This window comes from Corythoichthys intestinalis, chromosome 12, assembly GCF_030265065.1.
Source record: "Corythoichthys intestinalis isolate RoL2023-P3 chromosome 12, ASM3026506v1, whole genome shotgun sequence".
NCBI lineage: Eukaryota > Metazoa > Chordata > Actinopteri > Syngnathiformes > Syngnathidae > Corythoichthys > Corythoichthys intestinalis.
Window position 1 is genome coordinate 12578238 of NC_080406.1, and position 14202 is coordinate 12592439.

Sequence of the window (14202 nt, forward strand, 5' to 3'; positions counted from 1 at the left end):
AAAAATGCACTTGGACACTCCACAGAAGTTTTGGCAAAATATTTTGTGAAGTGATGAAACCAAACTTGAAGTATGGTGGAGGAAGTGTCATGGTTTGAGGCCGTTTTGCTTCCTCAGGGTCTGGACAACTTGCAATCATTAATGGAGGAATGAATTCAAAGGTTTATCAGGATTTTTTTCAGGAAAACCTGAGGCTGTCTGTCAGACAGTTGAAACTGAAAAGAGGATGGATGCTGCAACAAGACAATGATCCAAAACAAAGAAGCAAATAAATTTCAGAAGTGTTTCAGAAGAACAAAATACATGTTCTGTAGTGGCCAAGTCAAAGTCCAGACTTAAACCCCATATATGGCATGACCTAAAGACAGCGATTCATGACAGACATTCCAGGAATCTGACTGAACTACAGCAGTTTTGTAGAGAAGAATGGGCCAAGGTTAGTCCTGTTCGATGTGCCAGACTGATCTGCAGTTACAGGAAGCATCTGGTTGAAGTTATTGCAATCAAGGGGGGCCACACAAAATATTAAATGTGATGGTTCACTTACTTATTTCCCCCGTCTGTCATTGTTTGCATACTATCCTCATCAAAATATGAAATCCTATACATGTTTGGGTCGTTTTAGTTAAAGCAGACACTGTTTTTTCATCTGTGTGATTTTGACAAAGATCAGATCACATTTGATGGTGACTTTATGCAGAAATGTTAGAAATTCCAAAAGGTTCAGATACTTTTTCATACCACTGTAGTTGAAGATTTGAATGTCACAATCCTCCCCAACTACGCTTTTCAACCAAGGTAAGCAGTAGTTGTGGTGTGAACCATCAATTACTCACTCACCTACTTGCAACTTTCCAGCTCCACCTACCTTCGCCATGGTCAACAATTTGCTCGAGACAGAACTGACCTCTTACTTATTTGTTCAGTCTTTTGTATTAGATTTTACTGTTTTGTTTTGTTAAACATTAATTGATTTGGGGTTGATGGGCAAAATTGAAAATTAAAGATAAATGAAATAATTAGGTAAATAGGTAAACTAAACGATGTTTATTGGTATTTCTCCAACTTCTGACACATTTTTGGATGGATCAACTTTATTTAAAAAAAAAAATTATATATATATATATATATATATATATATATATTATATATATACACTGCCTTGCAAAAGTATTCGGCCCCCTTGAACCTTGCAACCTTTCGCCACATTTCAGGCTTCAAACATAAAGATATGAAATTTAATTTTTTTTGTCAAGAATCAACAACAAGTGGGACACAATCGTGAAGTGGAACAACATTTATTGGATAATTTAAACTTTTTTAACAAATAAAAAACTGAAAAGTGGGGGGTGCAATATTATTCGGAACCTTTACTTTCAGTGCAGCAAACTCACTCCAGAAGTTCAGTGAGGATCTCTGAATGATCCAATGTTGTCCTAAATGACCGACGATGATAAATAGAATCCACCTGTGTGTAATCAAGTCTCCGTATAAATGCACCTGCTCTGTGATAGTCTCAGGGTTCTGTTTAAAGTGCAGAGAGCATTATGAAAACCAAGGAACACACCAGGCAGGTCCGAGATACTGTTGTGGAGAAGTTTAAAGCTGGATTTGGATACAAAAAGATTTCCCAAGCTTTAAAAATCTCAAGGAGCACTGTGCAAGCCATCATATTGAAATGGAAGGAGCATCAGACCACTGCAAATCTACCAAGACCCGGCCGTCCTTCCAAACTTTCTTCTCAAACAAGGAGAAAACTGATCAGAGATGCAGCCAAGAGGCCCATGATCACTCTGGATGAACTGCAGAGATCTACAGCTGAGGTGGGAGAGTCTGTCCATAGGACAACAATCAGTCGTACACTGCACAAATCTGGCCTTTATGGAAGAGTGGCAAGAAGAAAGCCATTTCTCAAAGATATCCATAAAAAGTCTCGTTTAAAGTTTGCCACAAGCCACCTGGGAGACACACCAAACATGTGGAAGAAGGTGCTCTGGTCAGATGAAACCAAAATTGAACTTTTTGGCCACAATGCAAAACGATATGTTTGGTGTAAAAGCAACACAGCTCATCACCCTGAACACACCATCCCCACTGTCAAACATGGTGGTGGCAGCATCATGGTTTGGGCCTGCTTTTCTTCAGCAGGGACAGGGAAGATGGTTAAAATTGACGGGAAGATGGATGCAGCCATACAGGAACATTCTGGAAGAAAACCTGTTGGTATCTGCACAAGACCTGAGACTGGGACGGAGATTTATCTTCCAACAGGACAATGGTCCAAAACATAAAGCCATATCTACAATGGAATGGTTCAAAAATAAACGTATCCTGGTGTTAGAATGGCCAAGTCAAAGTCCAGACCTGAATCCAATCGAGAATCTGTGGAAAGAGCTGAAGACTGCTGTTCACAAACACTCTCCATCCAACTTCACTGAGCTCGAGCTGTTTTGCAAGGAAGAATGGGCAAGAATGTCAGTCTCTCGATGTGCAAAATTGATAGAAACATACCCCAAGCGACTTGCAGCTGTAATTGGAGCAAAAGGTGGCGCTACAAAGTATTAACGCAAGGGGGCCGAATAATATTGCACGCCCCACTTTTCAGTTTTTTATTTGTTAAAAAAGTTTAAATTATCCAATACATTTTGTTCCACTTCACGATTGTGTCCCACTTGTTGTTGATTCTTGACAAAAAATTAAAATTTTATATCTTTATGTTTGAAGCCTAAAATGTGGCGAAAGGTGGCAAGGTTCAAGGGGGCCGAATACTTTTGCAAGGCACTGTATATATATATATATATATATAATAACAAAAGAAACTAACAGGCGGCTGTAAGAAACTATGAAAGATTTAGAGAACACAGTCATACATATTATATTTGAGACACAGTGTACTGCTAGTGATATTATGTGATGATCAAGACACAAAAAAGGCTATGGACAAATAAAATTGGATTGTTTATTGGATTGCGCACATTTTAATATAATGAGAACGAAACCTCTTGATATTTTACAGTTTAAACTCTCATCTAACAAAATATAGAAATCCAATTTACCCATCATTTTAAAATTGTAAAGTAAAAGTTGTAATAAAATGGTCAGTAATAGAGTTGCTTAGTTAAACATTTTTTAATAGAATCACACAGTGAAATAAAAATGTCTTCATGTCCCCACTAGAGGCTACCCTAACTCCAAATATGTAAAATAGACAAATCCGCAGCGCTGCACCTCTGTCTTGCAAAGAATTTCAGCAAAATTCTTGGAATTACTCTGGAGATCGTGCACATTTTGATTACAAAACCCCTCTAAACAACAGGTTGCAAATTTGAAATGAATCAGATGCCCATTGGTGTGGTTCACAATTGTTATGGTTTCAAATCTGATGGTGTTTAAAAGAAGAGCAAACACTCAACATCTGGATCATCATCCACACGTGTGGAACATTTTCCTGTCACTGTCTGGGGAAGGAAAAAAATGCAAAAACAAGGCTGAAAAAAACGTGTGTGGGTCCACTGCCACTACTACACGAGAATCTATTCTTTAGCCATTTTTAAATGCCCGTCACTTCACATAATTATTATTCTAAAAATGACTTTTCAATTTTACTTCCTAAATTTATAAACAGACTTTAGACCTGATCCTGTGAGTACATTTGCCACCACCCATCAGTGGCAAGTATCAGTCAGCCCAGGAAGGATGAGCCTGTCAGTTGATAACAGGTTTCCCTGAGGGAAATGGCCCTGTAAACCCACTGCTCATTTATTTCTAAAGACAAGTCAGCCGTCACAATCCAAAGCGGTTTAGCTAAGTGTTTTCCAAGCTAGTTGGTTTGATTACATGGCACCCTAAAGAGGCTGTGCTTTGTTCCCGGCAGCTGTTTCTCGTGAAAATGATCGAATCGAGCCAAAGATGCAACACAGGGTCGTACCAAACGTTCACATGCAGTTAGTGAACATTTGACTGTTGAATTTTCCTATCTACTTTCCTAGGAAAGTAATGGCCATGTATCAAGTCCTGGAACTATCATAACCGATACTGTCCATATGTTTCTATATTCCAACATGTACACTAAGTGTACAAATGCATGTGTATAGAGTAAATGACTATATACAGTGGGGCAAATAAGTATTTAGTCAACCACTAATTGTGCAAATTCTGCCACTTGAAAATATTAGAGAGGCCTGTAATTGCCAACATGGGTAAACCTCAACCATGAGAAACAGAATGTAGAAAAAAAAACAGAAAATCCCTTTTTTTGATTTTTAAAGAATTTATTTGCAAATCATGGTGAAAAATAAATATTTGGTCGATAACAAAAGTTCATCTCAATACTTTGTTTGTAGCCTTTGTTGGCAATAACGGAGGCCAAACGTTTTCTGTAACTCTTCACAAGCTTTTCACACACTGTTGCTGGTATTTTGGCCCATTCCTTCATGCAGATCTCCTCTAGAGCAGTGATGTTTTGGGGCTGTCGTTGGGCAACACGGACTTTCAACTCCCTCCACAGATTTTCTATGGGGTAGAGATCTGGAGACTGGCTAGGTCACTCCAGGACCTTGAAATGCTCCTTACGAAGCCACTCCTCTGTTGGCCTGGCTGTGCGTTTGGGATCATTGCCATGCTGAAAGACCCAGCCACGTCTCATCTTCAGTGCCCTTGCTGATGGAAGGAGATTTTCACTCAAAATCTCTTGATACAGGGCGGCACGGTGGCTGAGTGGTTAGCACGTCTGCCTCACAGTTCTGAGATCAAGGGTTCAATCCCGGGCTTCGGCCTTCCTGTGTGGAGTTTGCATGTTCTCCCCGTGCCTGCGTGGGTTTCCTCCGGGAACTCCGGTTTCCTCCCACATCCCAAAAACATGCATGGTAGGCTGACTGAACACTCTAAATTGTCCATAGGTGTGAGTGTGTGCGTGAATGGTTGTGTGTCTCCTTGTGCCCTGCGATTGGCTGGCAACCAATTCAGGGTGTCCCCTGCCTACTGCCCGAAGTTAGCTGGGATAGGCTCCAGCACCTCCGCGACCCTCGTGAGGAATAAGCGGCATGGAAAATGGATGAATGAATCTCTTGATACATGGCCCCATTCATTCTTTCCTTTAGACAGATCAGTCGTCCTGGTCCCTTTGCAGAAAAACAGCCCCAAAGCATGATTTTTCCACCCCCAGAAAAATATTGTCAGGAACGCGGGCAGGCAGGTTGTGTGGACCCAAATGCAGGGAAAGGAGACTAGGCGGATTGACGGTGCAAAATGATTTAATTATGACAAGCAAAAAACAAAGTACCAACAAATAATGACGAGATTCCAAAAAACACAGCGGCAAACAAAACTCAAGTTACTAACAAAAGGCTAGGTATCAAAACTTACTGTGGGCTACACGAGGGCTTGGAGAGATGCGAGAATGCTGAGCAGAACTGGACATGGACGTCGACAGACTTTGACAATGACGTAACAAGTAGTGAAAAGAAAATGGGAGCTTATATACACACACGCAGACAAGGGGTAACGAGACAACAAGGAACAGGTGAGCACAGGAGGATACACTAGGAGAAGGTACATCAGGTGAAATCAATGGGCAATCACAGGGACAAGTCACACTAGGAGAAAACAAACACAAAACCTAACAAATATGGTATATACACTACATTGAAACTCAAATGATCCACTGCCATTAAATTCAAATGTTTACTGTTATTGATTGGTGAGTTAACTTGTTAGGTTACTTCATTTCACGCTTCAGGTTTAGATTTACGTTGACTATCTTATTTAAATGCTACTGCATAAAAAATATGTTAATTGTGATGGGCTGGCAACCAATTGAGCGTGTATCCCACCAACTTCCGATAGTTAGCTGGGATAGGCTACAGCTCAGAAGATGAATGAATATATAGACATTTACTGTATACACATGCATATACAGTGGGGCAAATAAGTATTTAGTCAACCACCAATTGTGCAAGTTCTCCTACTTGAAAAGATTAGAGAGGCCTGTAATTGTCAACATGGGTAAACTTCAACCATGAGAGACAGAATGCGGAAAAAAAAAAACTGAAAATCACATTGTTTGATTTTTAAAGAATTTATTTCCAAATTAGAGTGGAAAATAAGTATTTGGTCACCTACAAACAAGCAAGATTTCTGGCTGTCAAAGAGGTCTAGCTTCTTCTAACGAGGTTCCACTCGTTACCTGTATTAATGGCACCTGTTTTAACTCATTATCGGTATAAAAGACACCTGTCCACAACTTCAGTCATTCACACTCCAAACTCCACTATGACCAAGACCAAAGAGCTGTCGAAGGACACCAGAGACAAAATTGTAGACCTGCACCAGGCTGGGACGACTGAATCTGCAATAGGTAAAACGCTTGGTGTGCAGAAATCAACTGTGGAGCAATTATTAGAAAATGGAAGACATACAAGACCACTGATAATCTCCCTCGATCCGGGGCTCCAGGCAAGATCTCACCCCGTGGCGTCAAAATGATAACAAGAACGGTGAGCAAACATCCCAGAATCACACGGGGGGACCTAGTGAACGACCTACAGAGAGCTGGGACCAGAGTAACAAAGGCTTCTATCAGTAACACAATGCGGCGCTAGGGACTCAAATCCTGCACTGCCAGACGTGCCACCCCTGCTGAAGAAGGTACACGTCCAGGCCCGTCTGCGGTTCGCTAGAGAGCATTTGGATGATCCATAAGAGGACTGGGAGAATGTGTTATGGTCAGATGAAACCAAAATAGAACTTTTTGGTAGAAACACAGGTTCTCGTGTTTGGAGGAGAAAGAATACTGAATTGCATCCAAAGAACACCATACCCACTGTGAAGCATGGGGGTGGAAAAATCATGCTTTGGGGCTGTTGTTCTGCAAAGGGACCAGGACGACTGATCTGTGTAAAGGAAAGAATGAATGGGGACATGTATCGAGAGATTTTGATTGAAAACCTCCTTCCATCAGCAAGGGCATTGAAAATGAGACGTGGCTGGGTCTTTTAGCATGACAATGATCCCAAACACACAGCCAGGGCAACAAAGGAGTGGCTTCGTAAGAAGCATTTCAAGGTCTTAGAGTTGCCTTGCCAGTCTCCAGATTTCAACCTCATAGAAAATCTGTGGAGGGAATTGAAAGTCCGTGTTGCCCAACGACAGCCCCAACTCATCACTGCTCTAGAGGAGATCTGCATGGAGGAATGGGCCAAAACACTGGCAACAGTGTGTGAAAAGTTTGTCAAGAGTTACAGAAAACGTTTGGCCTCCGTTATTGCCAAATAAGGGTACATAACAAATTATTGAGATGAACTTTTGGTATTGACCAAATACTTATTTTCCACCATGATTTGCAAATAAAGTCTTTAAAAATCAAACAATGTGAGTTTCTGGGGTTTGTTTCCACATTCTGTCTCTCATGATTGAGGTTTACCCATGTTGACAATTACAGGCCTCTCTAATATTTTCAAGTGGGAGAACTTGCACAATTATTGGTTGACTAAATACTTATTTGCCCCACTGTATATGAAAGTCTAATCTTCATCAGTACCTGACAGATACTGTATATGTGAAAGCATTGGCTTGTCGTCTATTGAATTGCAACAAACAAACACACAAATGCAGCAGAAAAAAAAGTTTAAAAGTTTGTAATCTTATCAGATTTTAGTGTCCATCAATTTGTCGGGGCCAGCTGTAACTTGCAGGTTTTGAAATTGGAACGTAGGGAAATGCTATACTAGGCCTCTCTATACGTTATAATGGAATGCTTTTGTTCAGATGATGAATGACTTTCAGAGCGCTTTCACACCTGTCCCATTTCAAGTGTATATTCAGAAACAAATTTTAGGATCAATTCATTTGGAGACATGCAGATACAGCTTAGTGTGAAGGGTATGTGAGAGCAGACTTCTCGAAAGTGCGCTGTAGACGGCCATCTTGGGCGGAACGGCAGGTTTGAATGAATTTCCGCCGAGAGGCGGGCCCAACATAGAGCATGTGGATACGGTGAGCCGTGTTCTGTCTAATTTAACAAATGCATTAGTTAAGACACGTACAACAAATAAATTATGAAAAAATAAGAAATAACTAAAGCGTTTCATTGTTACCCTATCTTACAGGCGACCGGAGGTCGGAGGAAGTAGAGAATGTATGTGTAGGTAATTACTAACTACGCAGATATTTTTCTATCATTTCTTTCCAGAATTTCAACGCTAAGCATCACCTTTTTCCATTTTTTACCACCTGCTGTCACCTTCTCTGGACCCATGTTGATTTCTCTCACAAGAAAATCCGCCATGCGTTTGTCTTGCGTGAAAACAATAAACTTGAATGAAGTCCGATTTGGGAGACTTGACAGTTCAGACCACCGCGACATTCTGGAAAAAATGTGGCCCAGATAGGATTTAAAGCACATACGAAAGTGACCCAGAGAAATATGCCATCGTCTGGCAGAACCACATAATTGCAGGTGCACTTGCCGCAAGTGGTTGTGGGAATGTATCCACTTCAGTCGTCGTGGATTCGTTCAGAAGATTTTTCCGTTGCCCACGTGATGTGTTGCCTTTTCTGTTCCCCCTTTCTGCAAATGTACAGAGAGGGTCAGCAATAAACGTCTGTGGTCACAAGCTACCAAGTCTCCTCGATTTATTCGCGAAGGCATCCCAGAAGACAGCGTTTACACATAGATATCATATAAGGCTAGATTTATGTTTGGTTTATAAAAAAAAGAAGAAAAAAAAACAACATATTACCATGGCTGTGATTTGGTCTGTATTTTGAAAAAATGATTTAAATATTTTTATATATAGTAAATTTACTGCATCCCTGATTTTTATGATGAACCAAGAAAAATTTAGCAATCTATGGGGACGTTTACATGGCGACTCTCCGAGAAGACGAAAAATTTCATGTTTGCAACAATATGGTTGCGTCTCTATTCGACCAATGTTACAATTCCGCATCAAAACGATGTAGTATTCATGCCAGGCCCTTGGGGGCAGTGCAGATTTACAAGGCGACAGCGAATGATGCACTTTGACCCCAGAAACTTCCTCAGCCCGGAAGACAAAATGCTTGCCCACTCCAAGCAATGGCATTTTTCTTTTGCTCCAAAAGGCACAAAAATGGAAACATTCAACATATTTAAATCAAAAACATTATTAAAACAGTAAATTAAAGTCGACGTTCCGCAATTTGCTGTTTTTAATGTTTAGTAGCACCGCTGCGCACGCCCAATGTGACGTGTGCGAGTGCTGACGGTATCGGCGCGGGAGCTTTCCATTGATTTGGATGCAGACCATGCCCATCAAGCCCCCGCAATCGAATCCTTCCACTTTGGAGGCAGGATTCCAAGGTTTTCGTCTTTGCCTTCTGTTTTCGCCGACACCATATGAATGCGAGGCCACTCCGCAACACCATCATTGCGTCTTGGTGTCGCAGAGTCGCCATGTAAACTGCCCTTATAGCTCTTTCAAAGTACATGCTCCATTGACTATTATCCATCGAATGGCTCCAATTCAAAATGGCCGACGTGTGACGATGCTCGTTCCCAATGGCTCACAGTGCCTTATATACGTGATATCTATGGTCGCACACCCGATACAGAGTGTTGCATTGAGAACACAAACGCCTCATACAGAAAACGAGACAACTGTATCGATCATTTAAGTAGAGATTTTCCATATCTTAGTCCGGATTTCAGAGCGCAGCCATTCATATTGTACTGAGTAATAATATGTCAAAAGTAAACATGCCCGAGCTGGAAAAGGCGCGCGGTGAAGCCAAAGCAGACATCTTGAAGGGAAGTTGGCAGGCTCAAGACCACAAATGTTCAGATGATGAAAATCATAACTCATGGGAGTTCACTTCAGCTGATTTTAACTTCTTAAAGGTGCAGTTTCACAATCTAAACATGACTTTTGAACCTGAATGTTAGTATTTGGTTTCCTATGTAATACCCTGCAGCGTATTTAATTAGTTGTCGTTTCATGCATGTGAACATACCAACTGGAGTGAAGTTGTCCTGAGTGTACCCAAAGTCTTATAACTAATTTAACACAAGAAATGACATCATCATTACGACCAAGCAAATATGCACAACTCACAGAAAGATCAAGCTTGGCCAAGTTATCAGAACTACAGATGCGTGCTCCATTGTTATTCTATCTTACTGATTGAGAATTGAAAGTCGAGCAAGGTAATCAAGAAAAGAGAGAATACTTGGTTTTTTAAGCCTCATTTCATATACAGTAATTGCCGATTTGTTTAATCATACACCAATGTTGTTTTTGGCAGCCATTTTTATTTTTGTCTTAGTTTTCGTCTTTTGTACGATCATACTTATTAGTCTTAGTCATATTTTAGTCATTTCAAAATGTGTTTGTCTTCGTCTAGTTTTTGTTGACGAAAACTCGAGACTAATTTTGTCTAGTTTTAATTAGGGCTGTCTAAATTATTGCGTTAACGGGCGGTAATTAATTTTTTAAATTAATCACGGTAAAATATTTGAAGCAATTGACGCACATGCCCCGCTCAAACAGATTAAAATGACAGTACAGTGTAAACTCCACTTGTTACTTGTTTTTTGGTGCTTGGTGCCCTCTGCTGGCGCTTGGGTCCAATTGATTTTACAGTGCCTTGCAAAAGTATTCAGCCCCCTTGAACCTTGCAACCTTTCGCCACATTTCAGGCTTCAAACATAAAGATATAAAATTTTAATTTTTTGTCAAGAATCAACAACAAGTGGGACACAATCGTGAAGTGGAACAAAATTTATTGGATAATTTAAACTTTTTTAACAAATAAAAAACTGAAAAGTGGGGCGTGCAATATTATTCGGCCCCCTTGCGTTAATACTTTGTAGCGCCACCTTTTGCTCCAAGTACAGCTGCAAGTCGCTTGGGGTATGTTTCTATCAGTTTTGCACACGGAGAGACTGACATTCTTGCCCATTCTTCCTTGCAAAACAGCTCGAGCTCAGTGAGGTTGGATGGAGAGTGTTTGTGAACAGCAGTCTTCAGCTCTTTCCACAGATTCTCGATTGGATTCAGGTCTGGACTTTGACTTGGCCATTCTAACACCTGGATATGTTTATTTTTGAACCATTCCATTGTAGATTTGGCTTTATGTTTTGGATCATTGTCCTGTTGGAAGATAAATCTCCGTCCCAGTCTCAGGTCTTGTGCAGATACCAACAGGTTTTCTTCCATAATGTTCCTGTATTTGGTTGCATCCATCTTCCCGTCAATTTTAACCATCTTCCCTGTCCCTGCTGAAGAAAAGCAGGCCCAAACCATGATGCTGCCACCACCATGTTTGACAGTGGGGATGGTGTGTTCAGGGTGATGAGCTGTGTTGCTTTTACGCCAAACATATCGTTTTGCATTGTGGCCAAAAAGTTCAATTTTGGTTTCTTCTGACCAGAGCACCTTCTTCCACATGTTTGGTGTGTCTCCCAGGTGGCTTGTGGCAAACTTTAAACGAGACTTTTTATGGATATCTTTGAGAAATGGCTTTCTTCTTGCCACTCTTCCATAAAGGCCAGATTTGTGCAGTGTACGACTGATTGTTGTCCTATGGACAGACTCTCCCACCTCAGCTGTAGATCTCTGCAGTTCATCCAGAGTGATCATGGGCCTCTTGGCTGCATCTCTGATCAGTTTTCTCCTTGTTTGAGAAGAAAGTTTGGAAGGACGGCCGGGTCTTGGTAGATTTGCAGTGGTCTGATGCTTCTTCCATTTCAATATGATGGCTTGCACAGTGCTCCTTGAGATGTTTAAAGGTGGGAAATCTATTTGTATCCAAATCCGGCTTTAAACTTCTCCACAACAGAACTGGTGTGTTCCTTGGTTTTCATAATGCTCTCTCCACTTTAAACAGAACCCTGAGACTATCACAGAGCAGGTGCATTTATACGGAGACTTGATTACACACAGGGGGATTCTATTTATGATCATCGGTCATTTAGGACAACATTGGATCATTCAGAGATCCTCACTGAACTTCTGGAGTGAGTTTGCTGCACTGAAAGTAAAGGGGCCGAATAATATTGCACACCCCACTCTTCAGTTTTTTTATTTGTTAAAAAAGTTTAAATTATCCAATAAATGTTGTTCCACTTCACGATTGTGTCCCACTTGTTGTTGATTCTTGACAAAAAAAATTAAATTTAATATCTTTTTGTTTGAAGCCTGAAATGTGGCGAAAGGTTGCAAGATTCAAGGGGGCCGAATACTTTTGCAAAGCACTGTATGTGTTAGTACCATGAGTGAGCATGGCAGGGGTCGCGTTAACTGAAAATTTTCCGTCGTTGACCGGTTTTTTAAAATGGTGACGGAAAAACTGAAGTCCATCTGTCATTTTGACAGGTTGCAATTCACACCCCAGACCACAGGGTGGTGAGTGAGCATATTAAATAGCTATTGTCTCTCTTGAAGCATGACGTCCTTGGCCTTACTTGGAAAAATGTCAAAGCAACTGAGTTTCCGAAGTTTATTCAAAAAGCACCAAAACCACGATGGTGTTGATTAAACAGGTGAAAAAAGAGGGACTGCACAAGCGGGCACACAATTCAAGTCCATGCGCACCAGGAGGAAGGTATGAGACTGCGTTCAGGCCACAGCAGGTGAACTGTTAATTTCATTGTTCCATATGTAGCCTACCTACTGGGGCCACAGTCAGCTGTTTTTGTCACATAAAATAAACATAAAAAAACATAAAATAAAAATATTTATCTGCTTAATGTGTGATGGCACGGTGTGGATTCTCTGTTAAGCTTGTTCGGACAGAATATTAATTAAAAATGAATGAAAACTAAATACTATTGAATATGTCATTATTATCCTTTTAAAAATTTAAGTGACGAGTAAAAATAGATTATGACCGTATTTTTATGACCCTGTCAGTCAAAATGACAGACAACGAAAAAGTCTAGCGCAACCACTGGAGCATGGTGTAATTATTGACATCAACAATGGCGAGCTACTAGTTTATTTTTTGATTGAAAATTTTACAAATTTTAATAAAGCGAAAACATTAAAAGGGGTTTTAATATAATACTTCTACAACTTGTTCTAACATTTATCTTTTAAGAACTACAAGTTTTTCTATCCATGGATTGCTTTAAGAGAATGTTGATAATGTTAATGCCATCTTATTGATTTATTGTTATAATAAACAAATACAGTACCTATGTACCGTATGTTGAATGTATATATCAGTCATGTGTCTTATCTTTCCATTCCAACAATAATTTACAGAAAAATATGGCATATTTCATAGATGGTTTGAATTACAATTAATTACGATTAATTAATTTTTAAGCTGTAATTAACTCGATTAAAAATTTTAATCGTTTGACAGCCCTAGTTTTAATCGATGTTAACTCAGTATTTTCATCTGTAAAATTTGAAAGTTTCACTCTAAAAATAAGTAAGAAAAGGTTTCCAGTGCACATTGGCAGACGAGCAAATATTATAGCATCTACAAATCTGTCACATGATGATATACACTCAGCAGAAAAACAGTAGGCTACATTATTCTTAATTAGTTATACCTAGCTGGACGAAACTGAATGCTAACGTGAACGTGACTGCTATGCTAATGCTAAGGGTTACATTTAGCACTCAGTACAGACCTTTAAAGGCTAAAACAACATTGCATATTCTCTTGCCGAGATAAGAAGACAAATATTACCGTGTGTGTCTCAAAACAAGCAATGGGGAGACTGGAGAGGACACTAGACTGAGTGATACAACCAGGCAGGCTAACTACACATAAAATGTCACATGCTGTTAACAAGCAACAAAAACTATGGCGCATTTTCGTCTTGTTGTCGTCTTGACAGACAAAAACTGGCATTTGTGTTGTTAAGTTTTAGTCTCCCAAGATACGTTTTTAGCTCATTATCGTCTAGTAATTGTCATGAAAAAATTGTTCGTCTATGAAATATTTTCGGTATCGTCATCGTTGACGAAAACAACACTGTCATACACATTTAGGGCCGGCCCAGCCTATACGCAGACTATGCAGCTGCTTAGGGCCCCTGACCACTTGGGGGCCCCCAATCTGGCAATTGTTTAATTTTTTTTTTTTTTACTACAGTTTGCTTTATTTGACTTTTGTGAGTTTTGATACTTGATTACAAGCTTAAAAAAATAAAAGTTCTTCCTTAACTTCTTTCTTTCCTCTTTTAGAAAAAGGTTTGGCGTTTTCTAC